General features: G+C 47.2%; 1 pseudogene; it reads right to left on the reverse strand.

Annotated features, from left to right (window-relative positions):
* Positions 1-402: 402 nt before the first annotated feature.
* LOC146354188 (cytochrome P450 2C55-like) lies at positions 403-27,227 on the reverse strand (annotated as a pseudogene).
* Positions 27,228-27,260: the final 33 nt, after the last annotated feature.

Genomic DNA, 27,260 nt, shown 5'->3' on the forward strand with positions numbered 1-27,260 from the left:
ATGACTACAGGACTGGAATCAGAAATGGAGAGAATACAGGGGACAATTAGGGATGTTGGAGGAATCTGGTTTGGGGCTCAGGCTCGGCGAGTTGTCGCCAGCCTGGCCCCTGGATGCCAGCTTGCAGACCCCTGAGTTTGTCTGACTCAGTGCCTGTAGAGTTGGTCAAGCTCACTGTTCCCTGCTTTCCTGTGAGCCGCCATTTTATGCAAAATTGTGGGTAAGCCTTTTACAGAAATCACCATTTTGCACAAAATAGCGCAATTTACACAATATTGCAATATCTAATTAGACCATTTACGCCTACAGTTTTGTGTAAATCATGATATTTATGGCCACCATTTTGCACAAAATGGTGATTTCCATAAAAGACTTACCTGCTATTTTGCGTAAAATGGTGGCTCATGGGAAAGCAGGACACCACGTACTGCTCACCAGGCACTCATGGACCAGCCAGTGCTTGTCCTGCATGCCTGCCAGAGTCAGACAAGCGGTGGAGTTCTGGCGAGCGGCATGCAAGGCAGGTGTGAGGGAGTTCACTCATCCCTAGGAACAATAATTTGGCTCTTGGTAAAGAAACAAAACTTCAGGGAGGTTCCTAACTACAGGATTGGGTTATGGGTAGTTAGTTACCCCTTGCACAAAGGCATGCCATAGAAGGTAGTTCACTACCAGTATACCATACAAAACAAAAGGTATCACAAGAGGTGGCCAAGTGGAACCTGGACCCATGGACTTGTCTAGTGGATGGGAAGCCTTATTTCCCTGCAAGGCTCTGGCTTGGCCATTCTAAAGGAACCTTCATGGGTTAGTTGGCTGGGTGGTGACCTGGCAGTTAAGTAGGCATTTCCATGTTTCTGTAGCTCCATGGGAGCAGCTCCCTTTAATCTAATCAATGGGGGAAGCATGTACACAATGTCTCTTGCCCCACTGCAGCTACCTGGGGCTTCCTTCTAGGGATAAAAAAGGATTCTTGAGCCAAGGTGTCAGGATAATGATAATAAAATACAAAGTACACAACACACGTGTCTGAGTTCCTCTGTAATATCAGGCCAGGTATATGTTAACAAATTCCTCCATTTCCTCCCCACAAGTTGGTGCATCAACATACCTTAGGGATGATGTAGCCCCTGAATTCTGTATGACAAGTCATTCCATGTGGCAACGTCTCACTATTTCTTTTTTAGTAACGGTGAATCTCATGGGCAACGGCATTGGTGAAGGGCATCCTCACGTGGTCTTCCATGCCAGGGACACGGTTGCCACCTACCACATCACCAATCTCCTGTTGGACTTTTGCTGGAATGAAAAACATTCAGAAAATATTCCTCCAGAACTCTGCAGCTTCTTCTTTTCTAACAGTTCTAGTCTTGGACATTCTCAGAACTGAAGCAAAAAGTCAAACTGACTCACACAGACACCCCTCAGAACTAGAAATCCTTTCAAATCTGGCATACAGAGGTGGAAGCTTTGGGCAGGAAGCTGTGCATCCCCCTCTAGAATTTGCTTAACTAAGTACACTACTTCATCCAACTGATCACCTTAAAGCATTTCAGTCTTGTTCACTTGGAAAAATGATGACTGAGGCCAGAGACATTACTGAGGCATAAACAATTATGAGTGGAGTGGAAAGAAACCTGAGGATGCAGACAAGGTGCTTGGCCAAATCTGATCGACCATTTGTGTGCTTGACCCTTGCCCTTCATGGCTTATTACATCAAACAAGGAGAGGATGTCCGGCTGGGTCCAGGAGGTTGTAAATTCCTCCTTGACAGAAGGAGTGGTATCCAGGGATGGCGGAGAATTTCTCCCCGAAACTTCGGGGGGCCAAGCGCCAACGTGTTTGGCCCGCTGAACAAGTTTTGGGGAGAAATTCTCCACCCCCCCGCCCCCCGCCCCCCCCCCGGGACGGGACTTACCTTTGCCGATTGTCCCTCCCAGCGGCGGGTCCGGCCGGCGGTTCGGCGGTTCTTCATCAGGGGCGGGGGCGGCAGCCGATCTTTCGACCAGCTGCTGCCGCCGACATTGCAATAAAAAAAACAAAAACAAAAATGCCCCCGTGATAGGCTACGTGATGATTAACGTAGCCTATCACGGCTAGATTTGCAAAGTCAGCCGTGATAGGCTACGTAAATCGTCACTTAGCCTATCACGGGTGACTTAAAAAAAAAAAAAAAAGCACGTACGGATAATGGCAGCCCCCATAGGGAGCCGCCATTACCGTTCCTTATTTGGTCGCTGTAGTCTACATAAATGTTTACGTAGACTACGGTGAAAATAAGGGCAACGCTATTTGCATAAAGATTTATGTAGACTCCAGCGACCAAATAAGGAACGCGAATGGCGGTTCCCTATGGGGGCCGCCATTTGCGTACGCGCTTTTTTTTTTTTTTTAAAGTCACCCGTGATAGGCTACATGGCGATTTACATAGCCTATCATGGCTGACTTTGTAGATCTAGCCGTGATAGGCTACGTTAATCGTCACGGGGGCGTTTTTTGTTTTGTTTTTTTAACTGTTTAGTTCGCGGCCGGGCGAGGCGAGGCGCCTCCTCCCCGGCCTGAATTTCGGCCGGGCGAGGCGGGAAGCCTCCCCCCCGGCCTGAATTTCGGCCGGGTGAGGCGGGAAGCCTCCCCCCCCCGGCCTGAACTTCGCAGGGGGAGCAACGAAGCCCCTCCCCCCCACCGCGGGAAATCTTCGAGGACAGGTAAGTGACTTTCGTCCACCCCTAGCTGGTATCGGCCTCTCTAAAAGAGGCGGTAATTAGACCACTCCTGAAAAAGCCTAACCTGGACCCAGAGGACATTAACAATTATAGGCCAGTGGCCAACATCCCCTTCCTGGGCCAGGTGCTTGAGCGGATGGTTGCAGGACAGCTTCATGCACTCTTGAATGAAACGGATTATCTAGATCCATTTCAATCAGGCTTCAGGACTGGTTTTGGAACAGAAACTGCCTTGGTCGCCCTGTGGGATGACCTCTGCTGGGAGAGGGATGGGGGAGTGCGACCCTGTTGATTCTCCTGGACCTCTCAGTGGCTTTCAATACCATCAACCATGGTATCCTTCTAGATATGTTGTCTGGGTTAGGAGTTGGAGGCACTGTACTCAGTGGTTCTGGTCCTACTTGGATGGCCGATTCCAGAAGGTGGTGCTGGGGGATTATTGCTCTGTGCCATGGCAATTGTGCCATGGGGTTCCACAGGGCTCTACTTTAACCCCTATGCTGTTTAACATCTACATGAAACTGCTGGGGGAGGTTATCCGGAGGTGTGGGCTGAGGTGCCATCAACATGCGGATGACACCCAGCTCTACCTCTCTTTCTCATCTAACCCAGGTGAGGCAGTGGCTGTGCTGAATCAGGACCTGGGCATGGTAATGGACTGGATGAGGGCCAATAAACTGAAACTCAATCCAGACAAGATGGAGGTACTGTTAGTGGATGGTTCGTCTGCCTGGCTAGGTGATATTCAACCTGTTCTGGAGGGGGTTGCACTCCCCCTAAAGGATCAGGTTCATAGTTTGGGGGTGCTCTTGGACCCAGAGCTGTCACTTGAGGCACAGGTGAACTCAGTGGCATGGAGCACCTTTTTATCAGCTTAGGCTGGTATACTAGCTACGCCCTTATCTGGACAGAGATAGCCTAGCTGCAGTTATCCATGCTCTGATAACTTCTTGTCTGGATTACTGCAATGCGTTATATGTGGGGCTGCCTTTGAAAACAGTCCGGAAACTTCAACTAGTCCAAAATAGGGCAGCACGATTGTTAACAGGGACTGGCCAATGAGCTCATATTACAGCAGTAGTTTCCAGCTGCACTGGCTGCCAGTCCATTTCCAGGCCTGATTCAAAGTGCTGGTATTAACGTTCAAAGCCCGTAACGGCTTGGGGCCAGGTTATCTGAAGGATCACCTCCTCCCGTATGTGCCTGCCTGGACTTTAAGATCATCCTCAGCAACGTTTCTCTGTGAGCCCCTCCCAAAGGAAGTGAAGCAGGTGGCTAGTAGGAGGAGGGCCTTTTCTGCTGTGGCACGCCAGCTGTGGAATGAGCTCCCTAGTGAGGTTTGCCTGGCACCTACATTGTATTCCTTCTGGCGCCAGACCTTTTTATTTTCCCAGGCATTTTAGCTTTCTAGACTTTTAGCTTTGGTGTTTTAAATCTGTATTTTAAATTTCTGCAGTGCTGCTAGATTTTATTCTGGTTTTATTCTAGTTGTATTGTTATATCGCGGTTTTAATGTTTTAATATTTTATATTTACTGTGTGCTTTTTGGTTTTAATTTTTGTAAACCACCCAGAGAGCTTTGGCTATTGGACAGTAGAGAGAGAGAGAGAGAGAGAGAGAAAGAAAGATACAAACAAACAAACATTTTGCATTCATAAAACACTCAGTGGAGGTTGGTGGCTCCTATTTCAGTGGGGTAGTGAATCTGCTCTGGCATTCAGAAATAACCAGTCAGAACTCTAAAGGAGCTATTTAAGGTGCTGACTTGTTTTAGGGACATGGTTCAGCACTCTGGATAACTCCTTTAGAGGTCTAACTGGTTCTGACTGAAACCCAGAACAGATTCACTGCCCCACTGAAATAGGAGCCACCAGCTTCCACTGAAAACAATGCAAACAGAACCTCCATGTTGAGATGCAATTTATCTTTAATACCAGACGCTGGGGACAAGCAACCAATGTAGAAGGGTTATAGTCTTCATGCCCTGCTTGGAAGCTTCCCAGAGGAATTTGGTTGACCACTGTTGGCCACAAAATACTGGGCAATGTGGACATTTGGTCTGTTCCAGTATTACAAAACACACCCAATGAATCAACCACACCACCCAGTCACACACTCATATTAGGTGCTTTTCCAGTGGCTTCACACACTCTCAAACTGACTAGTATTAAATCAGCTTGTGACAAGCAACCTGGATCAATGACTTTTATTACTTTTCTACTCAGGCCCAATGCTGAGGCATTAGCAATAATCCACTGAAAACTCATCATGTCAAAATCAACCCTCATAAATTTGAATATTACTTAGTTTCAATAGTCATGCAATGCAGCTCAAAAAATCAGGGGTGACTTGCTGAGTGGAGACTGCAGCCTGGTTTGCACGTAACGAAAACCCAAAATATGGGTTAAGTATGGGTGTCGTTGAGTCGTGGATTGTTGTTGGGTTGTGAACTCTGGGATGTTTGTGGTTAACAATCCATAGTTAAACCATAGTGCAGGGTTTACACATAACAACAACCCATGAATCAATAACAACCCACAACTCAACAACAACCCAGACTCATCCCAGACTCTGGGTTGTTGTTACGTGAGAACCAGGTCAGCTTTTTATTGAACTTGCTCCACCTGAAAGCTTCGGGGCCTACAGTGGCCCTCAACAAGGCAATTCTAAATCATGCATTCTTTCAGTGGCCACACAAAGGTGTCCTGGAAGTGTTCAAAATTAGTTTTATGGGATGGGGAATTCCTTCCTTTCGTATGCCCAGCTCAGGTTGATTCAGAAGCTTCATGGAAACCTAGTCTGGAGCAGTGATGAGCAGGAGGTACATCAGGATCTACTGGTAGATTTCTTCATGATTTTCAGTAGATTGAAAAGGATTTTTGACCACCACCCCAATTTTTTAACAGTGACTCCTACCCCCTGCCCTAAATTATGCTGCTGAAATGAAGGAAGTTTGGAGTAACTAGGAGGGATTTTTGTGTGGAAGGACTGTGAGCTCCATTCAGTTCTGATTCTTAAAGGATTATGAGCTGGGCAATTCCTTTCATTCCAAGTATATATCTTTTGCACCAGGCTCCAGTTGGTGGATCTTAGGGTTCTAGTAAAAAACAAGGTAGTTCCTTAAACCCTGAATCCTCCACAGCCCTGGTCTGGAGGACTTCTTCTTTCTTTGCATGATTATGTTGGGAGCCCATAGGAGCCCCCTCACCTTTGCAGATCTGCAGTGTCTGTGTACCTTGAATGTGTGGCAGCTTAGCCATCACCAGGACACTGTAGACAATAGCAGTAGCTGTGGTTTCTGACCCAGCAAGAAAGAGTTCAAACACACATGTGACGAGGTCTTCAGGGCTGTAGATTTGCTCAGCAGAGTTTTGTTCCTGTAAATAAGGCAGAGGTGATAGGGGAGAATGAAAATTTCCACTTGAAAGACAGAGTAATTCAGATATCCCAGTCTCCTCTGGGTATGTGTCCAAACTAGGGATGGGCAAAACACACACTGCGACATCAAGACTTGGGGGAGGGATCCCCTGCGGGGAAAATCCAGGCTGCTTAGGATCTCCAAAGAGCCCTGGCATGTCTGCATAGTTCATGGGCCATAGTTTGCCGGTCAGTTCTCCAGCTTTCTAAAAGGCGGCTGCCATTAGGCTACCGTGGGAAAATTATTACGGCTGTATGTGTCATTGAAGGCATTTGCAGCGTAAAGCACTTCCTTATATGTAAATTGCGGCATAAAAGGCCGCAATTTATGTAGAAGGAAACACTTTACGGATGCAAATACTGTAACCTACACAATAGGGATGTACGAAAGTGACTTACCTTTAACTAAATTTGATTCGAGGTGGGGGGGAGGCGCTCCGTCCCTCCCCCCCGAAATTCTGGCGGGGGGGAGGCACTCCGTCCCTCCCCCCCAAAATTCTGGCGGGAGGGGAGTCGCTCCGTCCCTCCCCCCCAAAATTCTGGCAGGAGGGGAGTCGCTCCGTCCCTCCCCCCCAAAATTCTGGCCGGTGGGGAGGTGCTCTGTCCCTCCCCCCCCGAATCCTGGCCGGCCATGTGCACAAATGGCAGCGGCCGTAGCTGCCGCCGTTTGCGTCCCTGCAGTCAGCCGTGATAGGCTACGTAAATGTTTACGTAGCCTATCACGGCTGATTCAAAGGGGAAAAAAAACGCGTATGCAAATGGCGGCGCCCATGGGCGCCGCCATTTGCGTTCCTTATTTTGACACGTCTTAGTCTACGTAAACATTTACGTAGACTACAGCGAAAATAAGGGGAATGCAAATAGCGTAGCGTCTACGCTATTTGCGTTCCCCTTATTTTCGCTGTCTTAGTCTACGTAAATGTTTACATAGACTAAGACGTGTCAAAATAAGGAACGCAAATGGCGGCACCCATGGGCGCCACCATTTGCGTACGCGCGGTTTTTTTTCCCCCTTTAAATCAGCCGTGATACGCTACGTAAACATTTACGTAGCCTATCACGGTATTTTTTTAAAATGTAGCCGTGCTAGGCTACGTAAATCTTTACGTAGCCTATCACTTTTTTTTTTTTTTACTGGAAATGGCGGCGGTGGTAGCCGGTCGGAAGACCGGCCACCGCCGCCGCACCACCGCCGCACTGCCGCCAAACCACTGCTGGAGCCGCCACCGCCGCTAGGAGGATTCGCCCAAGGTAAGTCCCGTCCTGGGGGGGCACGGGGGGGCAGACCATTTTGCCACCAATTTCGGGGGGCCGAATGCGCTGGCATTTGGCCTCCCCGAGATTCGTGGCGAAATTCCCTGACATCCCTACAATTTACAGCCGTAATTTTCCCATGATAGGTTAATGGCAGCCGCCTGTTAGACAGCTGGAGACTCGGCCCATGAACTATGGCAGAGATTTGACGATTTTTTCCCTCTTTTTAACTTTCCCCACTGGAGGCTGGGGAGGATTTTGGCATGAAAATAGGAGGGGGGAAGCGTAAATCCCCCCTCCCAAATCACCATAGTTCTGAATCGGAGGCTCACACACTTGCGGGCAGGATACAAATGTTTTAAGTAAAATAGATAAATAAATAAATAAATAAATAAATAAATCTGAGCCGCACCTCAAATGACCACTTGTGCAGTTGAATGGACTAGGCATATACTATCTGCCTTCTCCTAAGAACATAAGAAGAGCCATGCTGGATCAGACCAAGGTTCCATCTAGTCCAGCATTCTGTTCATACAGTGGCCAACCAGCTGTCGACCAGGAACCCACAAGCAGAGCATGAGCACAAAAGCACCCTCCCAACCATGTTCCCCAGCAACTGGTGTACATAGGCTCACTGCCTCTGGTACTGGGGATAGCACATAGCTGTTGATAGCCTTTTCCTCCAGGAATTTGTCCAACCCCCTTTTAAAGCCATCCAAATTGGTGGCCATCACTACATCCTGTGGTAGCAAATTCCATAGTTTAAGTATGTGTTGTGTGAAGAAGTCCTTCCTTTTATCTGTCCTGAATCTCCCACCGTCAGCTTCAGAGGGTGACCCCAGGTTCTAGCATTTTCAGAGAGGGGAAAAAATGTCTCCCTATTCACATTCTCCACACCATGCATAATTTTGTAGACCTCTATCATGTCTCTCTTTACCCTCCTTTTTTCTGAACTAAACAATCCCAGCTGTTGTAACCTTCTCTCATAGGGAAGATGCTCCAGCCCCTTGATCATTTTAGTTGCCCTTTTTAGGGATGGCGGAGAATTCTGCCACAGACTCCAGTGAGGCCAGATTCTTTGGAATCTGGCCCCCGGAATCCATGGCAGAACAGAGCAACCCCCCCGCCACCCTGCGAAGTCTGCATGGACCGGATCTTACCTGCCTCTGGTGGGTCCGGATCCAGCCGCTGCTGGCTGCCGTCTGGGCTGCAGCCACGAATGGCATCCTGCGTAGCGGACGCCATTGGTGTGCCTCCCTTTGGCCGTGACAGACGACATAAAGATTTACGTCGCCTATCACGGCCAAAGGGAAGGACGCAAATGACGTCCTCTATGCCATTTGCATGCCTTCCTTTTTGCCGTGATAGGCTACGTTAATCCTTACGTAGCCTATCATAGCAAAGCAGGGACGCAAATGGCATCCCCTACATGGGGCGCCATTTGCGGCCACAGCCTGGCCACAGCCAGAAGTTAGGCTGCGGCAGCCAGGGAGGATTCCAGGGGGGGAAAGAATGGATCGCCTCCCCCCCCATTGAGGATTCCAGGGGACCCTTTTTCTGCACTTTTTCCACCTCTACAATATCTTTTTTAGGTGTGGTGACCAGAACTGTACACAGTATTCCAAGTGTGGCCACACCATACATTTGTTTTGTATAGGGGTAGTATGATATTGGCAGTTTCATTCTCAATTCCTTTTCTAATTATGCCTAACATGGAGTTTGCCTTTTGTACAGCAGCCGCACACTGGGTTGACATCTTCATTGAGCTGTCCACCACAACCCCAAGATCTCTTTCCTGGTCGGTCACTGCTAGTTCAGATCCCATCAAGCTATTCTTGAAGTTGGGATTTTTTTGCCCCAACGTGCATCACTTTACACTTGTTTACATTGAACTACATTTGCCATATTCTCCCAGTTTGGAGAATCCTTCTGGAGTTCTTCACAACCCCTTTTTGTTTTAACCACCCTAAATAATTTGGTGTCATCCGCAAACTTGTCCACTTCACTGCTCACTTCTAATGCCAGATCATTTATGAAGAGGTTGAAAAGCACTGGTCCTAATACAGATCCCTGTGGGACCCTACTATCTACTTCCCTCCATTGGGAGCATTTTCCATTTATTCCTACTCTCTGCTTTCTGTTCTTTAACCAGTTACTGATCCATAAGAGGACCTGTCCTCTTATTACATGATTGCTAAGTTTGCGCAGCAGTCTTTGGTGAGGGACTTTGTCAAAAGCCTTTTGAAGTCCAAGTAAACAATGTTCTCATGCTGCTTTGGTTGATGTGTAAATAAACCTGAGTAAAGACCTGAAGTTAGTCTGAAGAGCATCACAATGGTCTTTAGCAATTACAACCACAGCCAGAAGAGGAATATATGTTGAGAAATGGGGGTAGGTGGGTCCAAGAGTAATGAGAAGCAGCAAGAACCTTTCAAGTTTAGCTTCAAACTAGAAAGACACACACACCCCGCACCGCCCCTACCTTCCCCAACCTCATTAGAAAGCAGTCAATATAATCCCGGGGGTTCTGAAGATCTGTCTATGAGATTCCACCCTTCCATGGATGAAGGCACACAGGTTTTCAGAATCCGCAAAAATCTTGTTGTGTTGCCCAGGCAGGTAATACATTATTTTGGGGAGACAGCAGTAAAGCTGGAATAGAGATGATATAAACAGGCTAAGATATTGCATCTATCCTTTTAGACTTGCCCACCACATCTGTGACTCAAGGAACAAAAGGTCATAGAGTACCTTTTAAATTGACTTCATTCAGAAAGCAAAGAGGAGCTGAGAAACTTGTGGTTCAGGACAACTCATTGCTAAGCAATGCTGGTGTAAATGTTCATGGTCATTTAAATGGTGATATTATAGACTTGGCAATCATCATAAAGTTGTGACAGTTTTTAAAAAAACATATGGCCAATGGTTAGGAATGATTGGAATTTTTGTACAAAATATTTGGAGTGAACCAGGTTGGGGAAGGCTGCTCTATAGAAACAAGAGAGAAGGATGGATTGGCGATGGTGTTGTCCTTTATGTCAAGGAAGTCATAGAGTCCAATAACATAGAAAAGGGAAGAGGAATTGAATATTGCACGAGATTTCTGTGGGAAGAAACACTAAGCCCAAGTAATTTAGTACTAGGGACATTTCTAAGCTACTGGGAACAACATAATTCAGTCACCAGAACCCAGGTGACACCAGCCCCAACATGTACTTTAGTACTAAGGACATTTCTAAGGCACCAAAACCCAGGTGTCTAACTTTCAGCACCACCCAGTTCAAATGAAAGTGCTTCCAGGTGAGGCTTTTATCTTGCCATCACCCTGCCTTACTCACAGAATTTTATGGTTGGTCCAAATTATGATGTCTTCCAGTCATAGCCCTCCCATTTTTTCCCACAACATCTTCTGTTTTTTTTCTTTTCTTACCGCAGGAAACCCGTTAAGATGGAATAGCTGTACAATGCCTTCCAAATGGTAGTGACAGGAGCCCCCCCCCCCGGTCTGGAAGCACCCTGAGTTATCGGTCTGATCACTGCTGTGCTACAGCACAGCTCTTCCCATGGCCAGAGAGGGAGGAAACATTAGGGCCCTGGAGGCCTCGCTATGTCTCTTGTTCCTCAGGCTTGGCAACTCATCTCACAAAGTAGCCACACTGACTGCCTTCCTTTCTTGCTTGACACAGACTCTGGCCACCGAAGCCTTTGTGAGATAAGTGGCTCAAAGTGGGGAGGGCTCATAGACTGGCACCTGTCTGACCCTAATCTGAAAATTATGCCCCTGATCATTGTTGCAGGAATCATCAACTTTGTAGGACTAGGGCTGAGCCCAAATGGCCCTGGCTTTTGTGAGCCTGTTTGTGGATTGTGAAAACAGGATATCATTTCTCGGGAGGTAGGGGAGCAAAATTCAAGGGAGCAGACACTATTAGCACTAGCAGTCCTTTGTTAGTAGTATTAGCAGTCCTTTTCTCTCTGGTTCCCCAACCACTTTGTTTTACAGTGCTCTAATTAGCTGGTGGTCCAGGTAACATTTCTTTTCTCCCAGAATTCCCTTTATATGGTGTAGTTCTGGGCCATTGCAAGGGGAAAACCGTGCCCATTTCAAGCAAAAAGCCGCCCTCCCCTCTGGCAGCCTCTCTTTTTCCTCTAGAATGACATTGCTTTCCAGGACAGTCAGGAAAAAAATGAGGCTGGGCCTCTGAAGAAAGGGTACTGCTCTTGTAGCTGACATGGGAAGCAGTGAACTAAAGGGAACGGAACAGAGGACAACCAGCTGCTAATGGTGAGCTGATCAGGTCAGCCCTTGAAATATTGGGGCTGCTCACATGCCCAAGACCCCAATTTTCCCCCCACCCCTCACAAATCATGGACATTTCATCTCTATCCAAAACATACATGCTTCAACATTTTCAGCTTAAAGCCAAATAGGGTCATGAGCTGGCAGATGGGAGCATTTACAACACAGAAGCAGCAGCATACCAGTCCTAAAAAACTCTGAAAGAGGTTCAGTTGGTTTTCAGCAATGCACAAGTGCTCTAGGAAGGTTTTATCTCCATAGTCAAACCGACTCCCATAGAGAACAGCGCAAACCACATTAGAAACAGCCCTTGTGATGCTTCTCTTTGGATCAAAGGCCTTCTCTGCAGAGACAACGGGACACAGTGAGTGGGGCCTGGCAAGCTGGATCTCCTCTTCCTTGGATCCCAGTCCAGAAATAAAACTGGCATGTTTTTCAGAAACTGAGCCTGAGGCATTGTACTTTCTACCTGTGACAGGAACTGAATATGAACCAAACCCATCAAAACTTTAACAGGCTGTAAGCAAGGTAACCTTCTTCTCTTGGCACCATTACGGCCTCACTGATTCCTCAACTACTGTCTGCAGTGCTGTTCCAGGTGGGCCACAAGGCTACGTTGAAAGCAGAAAAATGAACAGAAGCGCACAAAAACAGCACGGAAAACATTTATTTCTGTTTCCACAAAGTATTGTTAGCTCCATCCTCAGTGAGTACCCATGGGAAGTGCAGACTCTAGCAGGCATACTGGACTGGGAGAACTGGAAGAAGACTTGACCTTCCCCCCAGAACTGTAGAAATCCCAGCACCTGCTTGGTGGCAGGATGAAATTCCTGCTCACTTCCCCTCCCCTCCCACAGTGACTGCAGTATCCAGGTGTCCCCCTTTACAGAGGACAGTCCTCTCCTCACAGGGATATAAAAGGACTGTCCTTTATTTGAAGGTGTCCTGTAACTGAAGGGCTGTCCAGTCCAGATCTCTTTGAAATAGGAAGAGGGGAGATCTGAGGCCTGGAAGTTGCCTATCCAGCGTTCGCACCTGCAGAGCACCCTTAGCAGGCACACAAATCAGCCGGTCAGCCTTCCCCGCTACGCTGAGGTTTACTGTATTTCTGTTTAAAGGACGGGAATGATTTCTACCCTTGCATCTATACATAGAAATTACATAAAATCTATACATAGAAATTATGAAATCTATACATAAAACCCCAGTTGCGCACTTCCAGGGAGTAAATACAGCGATCTCGCCGCTTCACCCATTCGCAGTCTGCAGCCTCTGTTGCCTGCTTCCCCCCACTGAGAATCTGTAGGGTCTTTTTTCTGCTGTAGCAAGGACTACCTGTCTAGCGAGAGGAGGCAGCCAGAGGAGTGGGTGCCTGCAGCCCTGGTATTTCGCTGTATCGATACGGCAGAGGAGAGACGGCGGCCAGCGGAGGGAGGCAACTCCAGCCAGCCCTTTTCCTCCAGGCAGAGAAGCAGCAAAGTCACCCAAGCACTAGGGAAGGCTCTCAATGGGGCTGGGCTGGGTGATGGAGGCTAGTTACTCCCACTGGCGAAAAGGAGGTATATCGCACGATTCTGAAGGCGTGGACAAGCGGTTCAGTGCTTTCATGAGTTGGAAAGGCAGGCAAGTTACTCTACATCCCTAAATTCTGGAGGGCATGGCCAGGTGAAAGACACACCCCCCCCCGAACACCCGATCAAACCAAATTTAAAGGGGAGGGGTGGGCACACAGCAGCTGATCCACAGAGGAACCAAATTAAAGGGGGGAAAGGAGTAAAAGTACACTACAAAAATGCGGCTTCCCCACAGGTAAGGACGTACCACAAAGGATCTCCAAATGGTCCCAATCTGCAGCAAATCACCCATGAAGACAGGCCCCTAGCTGAGCTAGCATAGACAGGATTCTGGCCACTGTTTGAGTTTTAATGATTAAACCCAAATTTGGTGGCATATAAGAAGCCTCACTCTCTCACAAACTTGTGGAACTCCCCCTTCTTCCTCCCTCTGCCCCTCTTTCTTTCTCTCTTTGTTGCTGTAGGGGCACCCCACTGCCTCCAGCCTCATCACACCCCAGACTGCACATATGGAGAAGTAAGAAACCCTTGCTAACTCCTTCCCATTTAGTCTACTGGCTTGCCAGATCTCCCTCTCTTCTCTGCTCTCATTACCTCTCTCATAACCCCAGGCATCTCTCGTAACCCCAGGGTTGTGTGTCTGCAGGGATAGGCAACTTGCTAGCTGCCTCTCTTTGCTCAGAAGCTCTGCTACCTACCAGCCTTTATTCCCTTCCCCTGCCAGTCCCTGCATGCATCTCCCCACTCTGTCTCCCGACTGCCAGAACTTCTTTGCCCCCTCCCATCTGCTATTCAATTATGCCAAACCATTGCTTTCAGTGTGTCTGCCTCAATAATTCCAACTGGTATTCTGTACACATGAACAATAACCCTACAAATTGCCTATTGCCATGATCTGATCTCTTGAATGTATGTTTTTAATTCTTTTCAAAAAATTACTCCCAGGTTAAGCAACTGTGTCGTCAGCTTCTAAACCCCCATAATCCCTTAAAGTGCTAAGCTTTGGGATGCTCAGTGCTCAATGTTAAAATATCCCTTCAATGTTAAGGTTGCATGTCTGAAAGTGTGCACTCAGGCATATGTGCAACAGGGACACTTGCTTAGAGGAGTGCTTTCTATTTCTCTGCAATAAGCTGAACATAGAAGGACCTTGTGTGGTGTCCATTTCCTCCACCAGGCAAAGAGCTTCCTCCTGCACCCTCTCGGACATGGTTTTCTTCCCCACCCCAAAGTCCCGCAGGGTGGAAAGGGTGAACCGGCAAAGCTCCCTCCATTTTGTCTCATTTCTGCTGTTCAGCCCTGAAACCAAAGAGGTGGAAATCACTTGGTCTGTTCTCAACATATAGGAAACTGCAGGAAATGTCTGCATGAAAGACCAATCATGGTGCTTTCCCCATTCAAACTCTATTCTCATTTGTAGCTGCAATGGCTTATCCAACAACTTGATGGTTTCATTCATTCAAGGATCCTGTTTAGAAAGTTCACAGAGATCAGAACCATGTTCTGAAAGGGCTTTTTTATCTTTTAAGAAAATAAGTCTTGCATTTGCAACATAATTTACCATAACAAAAGAAACAATGAACCGAAGGAGATTTGACATCACTACCTTGCTTTCTTCCCTAAATCCACTCCACATTGTTGGGGAGCTGCTGAGGGTGGGAGGAGAATGCATGAGGTTATGGAATCATGTCACACAGTTCTGTAATAATACAGTATGGGCAGAAAAAAGCATTAACCAGAAGCTCAGCTTTGCTGCCAAAGTGGTTCCTCAAAAATCCACTTTGTCTGAGGAAGTATACTAAGTAGAAGCTTAGTGTACAGGGCAATAAACCAGATGTACATCAGCTGTGCTCCATCAACATAGTATCTCGAGCCTTGATTTACACCCCAAATATGCATAGGGGCCTCATCTGCGCCCTGCATCTATTTCCACTACACACCTATGGCAGGAAACCCAAATCTTCAGAGATTTTTCCATCCCGCTCTGTACTTCTCTACAGCTCTTTTGATCTTTGAGAAAACCCCTCTCCAAAACCAAGGGGACAGTCTGTCTACTCATTCATTCCCTCCCAGTTAATCATACAGCAACAGTTGAATTTCTCTTGGTCAGTTTGTCCACCCCCAGTTTGTCATTGTCCAAGAAGTAAGTCTTCAGGGTTTGTTTCCTGCTCTAGAGGGAAATTTCTCCTCTAACCAGAAAGTAAGGTTCTGCTTTTTCCTATTTTGCCACTGCACTTGCTTTCTGTTGACAGTTGGAGGGTTCAAGCAGAAGCCAGGTTTTGTTTTGGGTTCCATGCCTCCCCAACCACCAATACAGATTTAACCAAGTACCTGCCAGTTCCATTTAAATGCTGTATATTCTGTCCTATTTCTGCAATAAACCCCATATTCAGTTACTCAGAGCTCTTGCTTGTCCTGTTCCTAACCCCCCTGCCCGAGTACCCCAACTCCTGCCATAGTACACTGTGACTTTTGGCTAAAGAGCCTAACTTGTGTACATGCTTGATTAGGGATGTGTAGACAAGGGGTGCCTCTACACCTCAAGTTTATTGTGCATTCATGGTTGCTCACTCACTGAATTGTGCAGGTCCATTACATGACGTTGTTGTTGTCCAGTCATTATTCCACTATTTCCTCCCACCTATCCTGTGTTTTCCTCAAATGGAAAAAAAATGGTATTTTTCCAGATATGCACAAATGGAGCACCATCCCCCCCCCCCCTGTATTTCTCCCCTAGAGTGAATGAAACGCGAGTGTCGGCAGCTCTGGGCAGTTGTTGGGGGTATGGTCATGATGTTGAAGGTGGTGACGAAGGTCTGATGGGTGTTCAGCCTTCACGCGCCTGCGTCATTTTGGCTCCTCGCCATTTTCAGCCTGCCTGTTCAAAATAGGGCAACAGAGTGGCAGAGCGGGCTGGCCTTCCGACCTGCTGGGATGCCTCCCTGCTGTGCTAAATGGCTACTGAGACTGCTGCTGTGTTTGTCCGAAGCAGCAGGGACTGGCCAAAAGCATGGAAGAGGGAGGTGGGGCCGGGGAGATTGGGGGGAGGGCTGTCCACGTGTCAGTCCCCATCCTCCAGTCATGTGCAAGGGGAGGGAGAGGGGCAGGAACCCAGGAACAAGTATAGCTGAACCTGGAGCGTGTGTACTGCCTAGGGATGGGTGGAGCGCTTACCTCCGGGTCCAGGAGGTGTCCACAGTGGGGGGAGGTGATCCATCCCTCCCCCCTGGAATCCTAGCTGGCCGGCTCCACTTTGCAGTAATTCTGCGGAGCCGCTGGCCGGCTCCAGAGCACCAGCAATACGGCTGCCATTGCCATATCGCTGGCTGGGCTGATTGACCGCAGACGCAAATGGCGTCCACTACACCATTTGTGGCCATAAAGGTCTTTGTTGTTGTTGTTGTTTGGTCGTTCAGTCGTGTCCGACTCTTCATGACCCCATGAACCATAGCACGCCAGGCCTTCCTGTCCTGCACTCTCTCCTGGAGCGTGCTGAAGTCCATATTCCTTGCATCAGTGATGCTATCTAGCCATCTCATCCTCTGTCGTCCCTTTCTCCTTTTGTCTTCAATCTTTCCCAGCATCAGAGTCTTTTCCAGAGAGTTTTCTCTTCGCATTAGGTGGCCAAAATATTTGAGCTTCATCTTCAGTATCTGTCCTTCCAATGAGCACTCAGGGTTGATTTCCTTTAGGATTGACTGATTTGACCTCCTTGCAGTCCAGGGGACTGGTAAGAGTCTTCTCCAGCACCACAGTTCGAAAGCATCAATTCTTCAGCGCTCAGCCTTCCTTATAGTCCAGCTCTCACAGCCATACGTTGCTACGGGGAAAACCATAGCGTAAAGGTCTTAGTTTAAGCTAAATGCAGCTGTAAATGGCTACACTTAGCTTAAACTAAGACCTTTACGGCCACAAATGGCGTAGTGGACGCCATGTGCGTCCCTGCTTTTTCACACGATAAGCTACATAAATATTTGCCATTTACAGTTGCATTTAGCTAAAACTAAGACCTTTACAGCCGCAAATGGCATAGTGGATGCCATTTGTGTCCGCAGTCAATCAGCCCAGCCAACGATACGGCAATGGTGGCCGTATCGCTAGCACTCTAGAGCCAGCTGGTGGGGAGGATCCAGCCAGCAAGGATTCCTCCAAGAGGTGGAGGTAAGTCTTCCAGTCCTCCACGGACTCCGGAGGCTGGATTCTTTTGAATCTGGCCTCACTGGGGTCCGTGGAGGATTTCTCCCCCATCCCTAGTAATGCCTCTTCACGGAAACATAGCGCTATGGGAATGGCCATCTACAGAGAAGGAAGCACGTGTGAAGGGAATCAGTGGTGATCCTGCCTTTAAAATGGAAGTGGAAAGCCCCGTTTTAAATGCAGGATTTTAGGCTGGTGTAGAGATGCCCAAGGACTCGTGGTAACAAGAGAGGACTCAAAGCAGGTTTTCTGTTTTCAATGCATTGCGCTAGATTGGGCTCAATCCAGATTAATGGTTTTGATGGCAAATTTGTTTTTGTGTGTAGGGGAGAGCTTCCCTGAGTATGAAAAGCAACTTCCTTTGGGGAAATTAATATTAAAAATTGGTTTTTTGCCCCCCCCCATCAAATACATATTACTTGCTTGACAAAGTGTTTGTTTCCTTCTTTTCTGAGGACAAAACTAGATACAATGTTCATTACATGAATCCAATTAACATGCACATTATTATTATTATTATTATTATTATTATTATTATTATTTTGTGATGCAAATTTATTTGCAAAATTATTATTTTGTGTTGCAAATGGCAGCCAAGGGGAAACCTGAGAAACCATGGGACAGTAGGGTCAGGCAGGGGGAGGGAGAATGTAATTATTTATCTCTCTGCCACCATCATGAGGGTAGGGGCCATGGTTCACAGGTAGAGCACATGCTTTGCATGCAGGTTCAATCCCCAGCACCTCCAGGTGCTGCCTGAAACCCTGGACAACCTCAAATAACCCACAGGCTGTTCCTGGGTTATTTGGGGGTTGTTTCCACCTCTAAGAAGTCATGCCGCCTGAGTTCAGTTGACATGAAAAGCCACGCCCAAGCGGGGAATTGGGGAAATGGCTCCTGGCATGTGCCACCTTGCGACGGGGATTAAAACAAGACACCTTGGTTTATTTAAGCCACAATGGCTTGTTTAATTGTGCAAACTGGGTCATTGTCAACAATACTGGTGTAGATGGACAAATGTCTGATTCAAGATAAGGCAGCTTCCTGTGTTCCTTTGGGTGTTTCTGGAAAAAAAAAAATCACTCCTCTAAGGATTTTATTTGCATTTCAAGAAACGCTACCATTGCCAAATGAAACTTCTCTTGAAATGCAAATAGCACCTTCAGAGAGGCAGATTTTTTTGAGACTGTGGAAGGAAGAGAAAGACCTGGTTCGCATGACAGGAGAGCCCACCATGGCTTAGTTTACCCTTTTGGCATGACAATCCTTAGATAACCCATGGCGTGTTTACTATCTACTGTCAAACAACCCCTGCCACCTGGGTTCACAGGACATGGCAAGCATGGCAAACAAAATGGCACCAGCAGGCACTCGGCACAATGTCACAGCCCCCATGAGTAAAGTAAGCCACAGTGTGCTCTCATGACATGAGAACAGGTCTAAAGAGTCCCCCCCACCCCGGATCCTGAGTCCGCTCAGGCGTCTTTGTGCCTGCTATTTATATAACAAAAAAGTGCAACTTACTGACTTTAACACAATTCATGCCATGTTTACTTTGACCCTGAGAATTGTGAAACAGGTGGCTACATCTCAAATCAAAGAGAAGCTTAAGCCCAAATAAGAACAAACAAGGGAAGGTAAGACAGCTCACCTCGATCTTTATTCTATCTCGAATGGGGTTCACGGAACGCCCACCAAACTCTTCTGCATGATCCACCAAAGCATCTTTCACCACTTGGTATCCACAGAGCATGACCAGAGGCTTTGGTCCCATCCAGAGAGTGAAGACAGGGCCATACTTCTCAATGAGCTGAAGCAGAATCAGAAACCAGCCTGGTTAATTGGACAGTGAAACCTCCTTTCGAATAATTATCGTGAGGGCTGGTTGCAATATGTTTTAGATGATTCGGTGACAGGATGCTGAAGCTGAGCATGGGGGGTTGAGTGTATTAACCCAGAGTAGGAATGATATCCACAAGGGAAGGGTGTCTAATGGAGACAACATTATCCTCAGTCCCAGCAATTTGGCAGCTCTTAGTCAGGTGTATCACTGTATGGAGATGGAACAGGGGAGTCATTTGTCCACTGATAGGTCCAGTAGATCTCCCAGCAACTTGATGAAATAAGGCAACTTGTCCCTGCCTCACGCTGTAGGATTTGATTCCAGCTCGTCAATGAGCATGAGACCATATTGCATAACAAGCTGAGGCCGGAATGGGGCAACATGTTATTCATTATGCAAGACCTCTTTTGGTGGTGGTGGTGGTGGTGCCAGACCTCCTTGGGGGAAACTGCCCTAAGTGATCTTGTGACATTCCCTTAGTTTTTGTTCTCAAGCATACTGTTGTGGAAACACGTGGAATCATTCACCTCCATCTGAACAAGCAAGCCACAGGCAGCTCACCAGCCATGTCCCACTGCTTGCCAGAGGCTTGATGCGCTCCCTGTCTCACGATCCAAAGCAGGCAGCAAATGCAGGATGTCCGTTGCCCTCCTGGGGGTTGACCAGTCATCGTGATGGGCTGCATTTGGCCTGTTGGGACACGAGTTGTGTGTGCCTCCCTTCCAGTAATCTGGAGCTAGACAGGATGCCCCCAAAAGGAAGAGAGCCCACTGACTGCTCCTTCCCTGGCAATGAATGTGGAAGCTAATGGACAAGCCTGCAGTGCGAGTTTATTGTTTCTCCTTGCGTAAAACAGTAGCTCATGAATCAGTGGGACTGACGGTTTCTGAGCGCAAGCACAAAGCCGCAAGATGAGTACGGCTATGTCCTTTGCACTGACGATGACTGCAGCATTCACACAAAAAGTATGCAGCACAACGTAACAACAGAATCTGCCTCCATGGCTGCAATGGAAGAACACTTTTATCTCTTCTCCTGGAGTTACCTGGAAAGTTTGCTTCTGGTGACTGATTGCATATGGAATGGAATACTCAACTTCTGACATGAAATACATGACTTAGCATCATGTTTATCTTTTTCAAATGACAAATTACAGGTGCTGGGAGCCCCCTATCTCCCTTCCCCCCCTATCGCAGCCCCCACAGAAAAAGCAGCTATGCAGCTGCTATTTGCACAGGAAAAGAAGTTCCCATTTACTGCCATTGAACTGAAGGACCATTTATTTAGTGGTCTGGAAGTTTGCATGAGATAGAAATCCACTTAGCAGTGGTGGAGTTGCTCTGAGTTATCCTTTTTTCAAGCTTTTACTGCAGTTTTGGCAAAATTAACACCCGGTTCTTTTTAAACCTGAGCCACACCTCAAAGGACCGTTTGTGCAGTTGAATGGACCAGGCACTGTCCATTCTTTAACTGTCCTGTCCTCTTGTTCCATGACTGCTGTTTGCTCAGGAGTCTTTGGTGAGGGACTGTCAAAAGCCTTTTGGAAGTCCAAGTAAACAATGTCTACCAGATCACCCCTGTCTACATGTTTATTGACACTCTTAAAGAACTCTAATTAGTTAGTGAGACAGGACTTACCTTTGAGGAAGCCATGTTGATTCTTTTTCAGCAGCACTTGTCCTTCTATATGCTTACTAATTTTATCTTTAATAATGCCTTCAACCAATTTACCTGGAACAGATGTTAAGCTAACTGGCCTGTAACTTCCCGGATCCCCCCTGGATCCATATTTGAAAACTGGTGTTACATTGGCCATCTTCCAGTCCTCTGGTATAGAGGCTGATCTTAGCGACACATTGCATATTCTGGTTAGAAGATCAGCAATTTCATATTTGAGTTCTGTGAGAACTCTAGGATGCCATCTGGGCCCAGTGATGTATTTTCTTGTAATTTATCAATAAAGTTGAGAACGTCATATTTTTCACCACTATTTGCCTCAGTTCCTCAGACTCCCTTCCTGAAAACTTCAGTTCAGGCACGGGTATCTGTCCTATAACTTCTGCAGTAAAGATGGATGAAAAGAATTCACTCAGCTTCTCTGCAATCTCCTTGTCCTCCTTCAGTATTCTTTTAACTCCATTGTCATCCAATGGTCCAACTGCCTCCCTAGCCGGTTTTCTGCTTCTGATATATTTAAAAAATTATTTATTGTTGGCCTTGATGTTGTTAGAGATGTGCTCTTCAAAATGCTGTTTTACATCTCTTATTGTCTGCTTGCATCGCCTTTCTGCAAGCTTGTGCTCCCCTTTGTTTTTCTTACCTGGGCAGGACATCCATTTTCTGAAGGAAGCTCTCTTTTCCCTAATAGCTCCCTTAACACTGCTCATTAACCATGCCAGCGACCTCTTGGACTTGGAGCTACCTTTCCTAACCAGTGATATACATTTTAGCTGGGCTTCTATTATTGTGGTTTTGAGTAATCTCCAAGCATTTTGAAGGCATTTAATCCTCTTGAGTCCCCCTTTTAACTTGCTTTTCACCAGTACCCTCATTTTAGAGAAGTTCCCTCTTTTGAAGTCAAATGTGACTGTGTTAGACTTCCTGGGCAATTTTCCACATAAATATATATTAAATCTGATAGCACTATGATCGCTGTTCCCAGTTGGTTCTACAACATTTACATCTCATACTAGGTCCTGGGCGACACCATTTAGGATTAAGGTCACTTCCCCTTTATTCAGTTCCACGACTCCTGCTGCCTGATTTGCCATGCCTTCTGCTATCACTCCAGCTTGAAGCAACCATTCTATATACCCTATGAAGAAACTTTAACCGCATCACGATAGCATGGAAGTCTAATGAGCTTCCGCTGTGCATTAAAAACGTGGTTGTTCAGGCAGGCATTTGGGATGGGTTAGGGTATTTTAGAAAATGTTTTTATTGTAGAATTTTATTATTATTTATTTATTTATTTATTTATTTATTTATTTCTATACTGCCCAATAGCCGAAGTTCTCTGGGCGGTTCACAAAAATTAAAACCAAACAACACACAATAAAACAATTTAAAATATATAGAACATTAAAACCACAATATAACAATACAACCACAATAAAACCTAGCAGCAGTACAGGAGTTTAAAATACTGATTTAAAACAGCAAAGATAAAAATTTAGAAAGCTAAAATGCCTGGGAAAATAAAAAGGTCTTCACCTGGCACCGAAAGGAGTACAATGTAGGCGCCAGGCGAACCTCACTAGGGAGCTCATTCCAGAGCCGGGGTGCCACAACAGAAAAAGCCCTCCTCCTAGTAGCCACCCGCCTCACTTCCTTTGGCAGGGGCTCACGGAGAAAGGCCGCTGATGATGATCTTAAGGTCCGGGCAGGCACATATGGGAGGAGGCGATCCTTCAGATAACCTGGCCCCAAGCTGTTAAGGGCTTTGAATGTTAACACCAGCACTTTGAATCGGGCCCGGAAATGGACTGGCAGCCAGTGCAGCTGGAAAAGTACTGGCGTAATATGAGCTCGCAGGCCAGTCCCTGTTAACAATCTCGCTGCCCTATTTTGGACCAGCTGAAGTTTCTGGACCGTTTTCAAAGGCAGCCCCACGTATAACGCATTGCAGTAATCCAGACGAGAAGTTATCAGAGCATGGATAACTGTAGCTAGGCTATCTCTGTCCAGATAAGGGCGTAGTTGGTATACCAGCCTAAGCTGATAAAAAGTGCTCCGTGCCACTGAGTTCACCTGTGCCTCAAGTGACAGTTCTGGATCCAAGAGCACCCCCAAACTACGAACCTGATCCTTTAGGGGGAGTGCAACCCCCTCCAGAACAGGTTGAATATCACCTAGCCGGGCAGACGAACCACCCACTAACAGTACCTCCGTCTTGTCTGGATTGAGTTTCAGTTTATTAGCCCTCATCCAGTCCATTACCGTGCCCAGGCAGTGGTTCAGAACAGCCACTGCCTCACCTGGTTTTGATGAGAAAGAGAGGTAGAGCTGGGTGTCATCCGCATATTGATGGCACCTCAGCCCACACCTCCGGATAACCTCCCCCAGCGGTTTCATGTAGATGTTAAACAGCATGGGGGATAAAATAGAGCCCTGTGGAACCCCATGGCACAATTGCCATGGCACAGAGCAATAATCCCCCAGCACCACCTTCTGGAATCGCCCATCCAAGTAGGAGCGGAACCACTGTAGTGCAGTGCCTCCAACTCCCAACCCAGACAACCTATCCAGAAGGATACCATGGTCGATGGTATTGAAAGCTGCTGAGAGATCCAGGAGAATCAACAGGGTCGCACTCCCCCTGTCCCTCTCCCGGCAGAGGTCATCCCACAGGGCGACCAAGGCAGTTTCCATTCCAAAACCAGGCCTGAAGCCCTATTGAAATGGATCTAGATAATCCGTTTCATTCAAGAGTGCCTGGAGCTGTTCTACAACCACCCACTCAAGCACCTTGCCCAGGAAGGGGATGTTGGCCACTGGCCTATAATTGTTAACATCCTCTGGGTCCAGGTTAGGCTTTTTCAGGAGTGGTCTAATTACTGCCTCTTTTAAAGCGGCAGGCACCACTCCCTCTCTCAAGGAGGAATTTACAACCTCCTGGACCCAGCTGGACAACCCCTCCTTGTTTGATTTAATAAGCCATGAAGGGCAAGGGTCAAGCACACAAGTGGTCGATCGGACTTGGCCAAGCACCTTGTCCGCATCCTCAGGCCTCAGTAACTGAAACTGATCCAATAAAACTGGACCAGACGGTGCTCTGAACGCCTCTACCAATGGAACTGCATTAATGGTGGTGTCCAATTCATGACGAATCTGAGCGACTTTATCCTCAAAGTGCCGCGCAAACTTGTCACAGCGTGCTACCGAGAGTTCCACCATCTCTCTCCCTGGCCCAGAATGTAACAGGCCGCGAACCACTCGGAAAAGCTCCGCTGGATGACACTGAGAAGATGCAGTGCTGGTGGAAAAGAACTGCCTCTTTGCCACCCTCACCGCCACAGAGTAGGCTCGATAGTGGGCTCTTACCTGTGTTCGGTCAGACTCAGCACAAGTTTTCCTCCACCTGCGTTCTAGCCGTCTCCCCCCTTGCTTCATTGCCCTCGGCTCAGGTGTATACCAAGGAGCTGGCTGGGCTCTGCTCAGAGGGAGAGGGTGCTTGGGCGCGATCGTGTCAACTGCCCGAGTCATCTCTGCATTCCACAGAGCGACCTGGGCTTCGACAGGAGCACCAGCCATACCAGCAGGAAAATCCCCCAGAGCCCTCTGGAGCAATAAAAACAACAATTTTATTGTTTCAAACTGTTTTATTATATGTTGTACATTGCCCAGAGTGGCTGGGTGACCAGCCAGATGGGCGATTAATAAATTTAATAAATAATAAATAAGTCACCTATTCTTGCCAATATTTCAACCTTGTCTGCAAGTTACAGGAAGGGGGCAGTTTGGCATTTAGCTAATTAATGCATGGGCATAGCTAACCTCAGGATCTCTATAGCCTATAGTGGTTTTCTGTTTCCTCCTTCCTGGTCTCCCCCCCACCCCCGCCCGCCCGCCCGCCTGCCCACCTTCCTCCATTGCTGGGAGTGCACATTGCTTGCTCTCTCTCTCTCTCCTGCCAATGTCATAGAAATGGACTGAACAACCTCATTTTGAAACTGTAACCTGTGTCTGCATATTTTAATGCAAGGTTATTTGTGAGTAAAGCTGTTTTCTTTCTTAACTAAAAGAAGAGTATGGTCTTTTAGCCTTTTGTGTGCACGTGGGACAGGTAAACTCTCGTTCCTTTTTGCCTTGTTTTTGTGTCTGCTAAACTGCCTTTCAAATAAGAGGCAGCAATATCATATAAAACCCAACACCTATCAGTAACTTGAACATGGCACAAATTTCTGGCTGATTCCCCATAATGTGAGCTGCCTGGGAATAAATGGCATGGTCACCGTGTAGGAATACATGTTTTAGCTGAAACTCATTTCATTTTTTGAAGTCCATGATGAAGTTCAAGTAATACTCAGATGTCGTTAATGTGGAGCATGATATATTATGTAAACACAGATGGTGTGATCGCATATATTTATTGTGGTTGTATTGTCATATGCCAGCATCAAGGACAGGCATGGTTGTGCAATTGCTCAGGGCCCACACCCCACAGGAGCCTACTGACAGGAACCCTCTTGCCTCTTGCTCTGGACCAGACAACAGTGGTAGTGAAAAGGAGCAGCAGATGCCACTGCCTATTTGGGGGATGTCTCCACCAGTGATTTACTCCAAGCTGGCTGCGTGTGGAGGTTGTTAGGGATACATGACATCATGGCCATCCAGCAGCCACCCCAGAGCTTATCATGGAAAAACCGGATTTCCTGAGACTGCTTAAAGTCCGATTCTTTTCCTTAAGTCAGGTTCTCCGTAATATAGTTCTTGTGTGCCCCAACCCCTGCATTTACCTCAGGTATGCTAGCCCTGCCCAGGGCTGTGCCTTTTACCATGACCCTGGTCAAGGGGTGTTTTTTGTCCCTGCATTTCCCATCCCTATGTTTCTCAGCACAAACCAATTAGCGTCTATTCAGAAGTAACTCCCATTGTGGTCAATCAGGCTTGTTTCCTGAATGCGCACACCAGCATATACAGAGATCCCCCTCAATTGAAATAGCTCATTTTAAAGCACTAATTCCCTAAAGGCTGGAAAACACTTTCCCGAACCTGTGATTCTCCATTGTTTGGTTTATTGCCTTCAGAAGTAACTAATTCACACCTTCGTTCCTTCGCAGCATCAGGTTAGAAAGGGGGCTGGTTTCCCATCCATTTGTTTCCCCTTCCTGTCTTTCCCAGCACAAACATGTGTGTCTACTCAGAACTCCCATTGCGGTCAATGAGGCTTGTTCCCGAAATGTGCACTCCCGAAGTTACTGAGATTCCCATGAAACGATATAATGCATTTAGAGAGCCTTAATGTCAAAGCTTCGATTGATCACAATATGGCAGGGAGACACTGTGTTCTTTGTTGCTTTTAGGGAATAAGTAATGCAGAGCAGAGAAAGAGGGGAGGGGGGGGAGAGAGAGAGAGAGAGAGAGAGAGATTTTTTTAAGAATTTTTTTTTTTTTTAAGGAAAGGCAATTGGCAGGGAGGAAGTGAACGGCTCTGGCTGGCAGGCAGCAATATAAGCGGCCTCAAGTTGGGCTCCCCCCCCCCCGGAATCCTCATGGAGCGCAGCCGCTCCAGATGATTCTGATGGGGGAGAGGAACGGATCGCCTCCCCCCCCCCCCCCGGATTCCTCACCAGAACGGATGGTGGGGAATCCATACATCCCTATGTGTATGTAAGAGTGTGTGTGTGTGTGTGTGTGTGTGTGTGTGTGTGCTGTGGAGGGTGGGGGGGATGCAGACATGTACAGGCTACTTTACAGTCCTGAGCCATGTAAGGCTTTAGTTTATAGGTCAAAACTAATTGGGCTTGGAAATGTACAGGCAGGCTGTGCAAGCAGGCCAGAATTGGTCTTGTATGTTCAGTCCTTCCAGTCCCTTCTATCAAACTGACTGCCACAGTTTGCACAAGCTGCAGCTTCCGAACTGTCTTCAAAGGCAGTCTTACATAGAGTACATTGTACTAACCTGATTTGGAGGTTACCAGAGCATAAACTACTGAAGCCAGGTTATCCCTGTCCAGATAGGGCCCTAGCTGGACCACAAACCAAAGCTGGTAGAAGGCACTCCATGTGACTGAGGCCACCTGAGCCTAAATGACCACAATGACTGCAGAAGAACCCCCAACTTATGAAGGTGCTCCCTCAGGGGGAGTGCATCCCCATCCAGAACATCCTCAATCCAGCCAGAAGATCCACCCACTAACAGCATCTCAATCTTGTCTGGCTTGACCTTCAGTTTATTAGCTCTCATCCAGTCCATTCTTGTAGCCAGCCACTAATTTAGCCCAGTCAC

The sequence above is a fragment of the Heloderma suspectum genome, chromosome 2 (assembly GCF_057233095.1).
Source record: "Heloderma suspectum isolate Gila_16-S chromosome 2, 16-S_ref, whole genome shotgun sequence".
Classification (NCBI taxonomy): Eukaryota; Metazoa; Chordata; class Lepidosauria; order Squamata; family Helodermatidae; genus Heloderma; species Heloderma suspectum.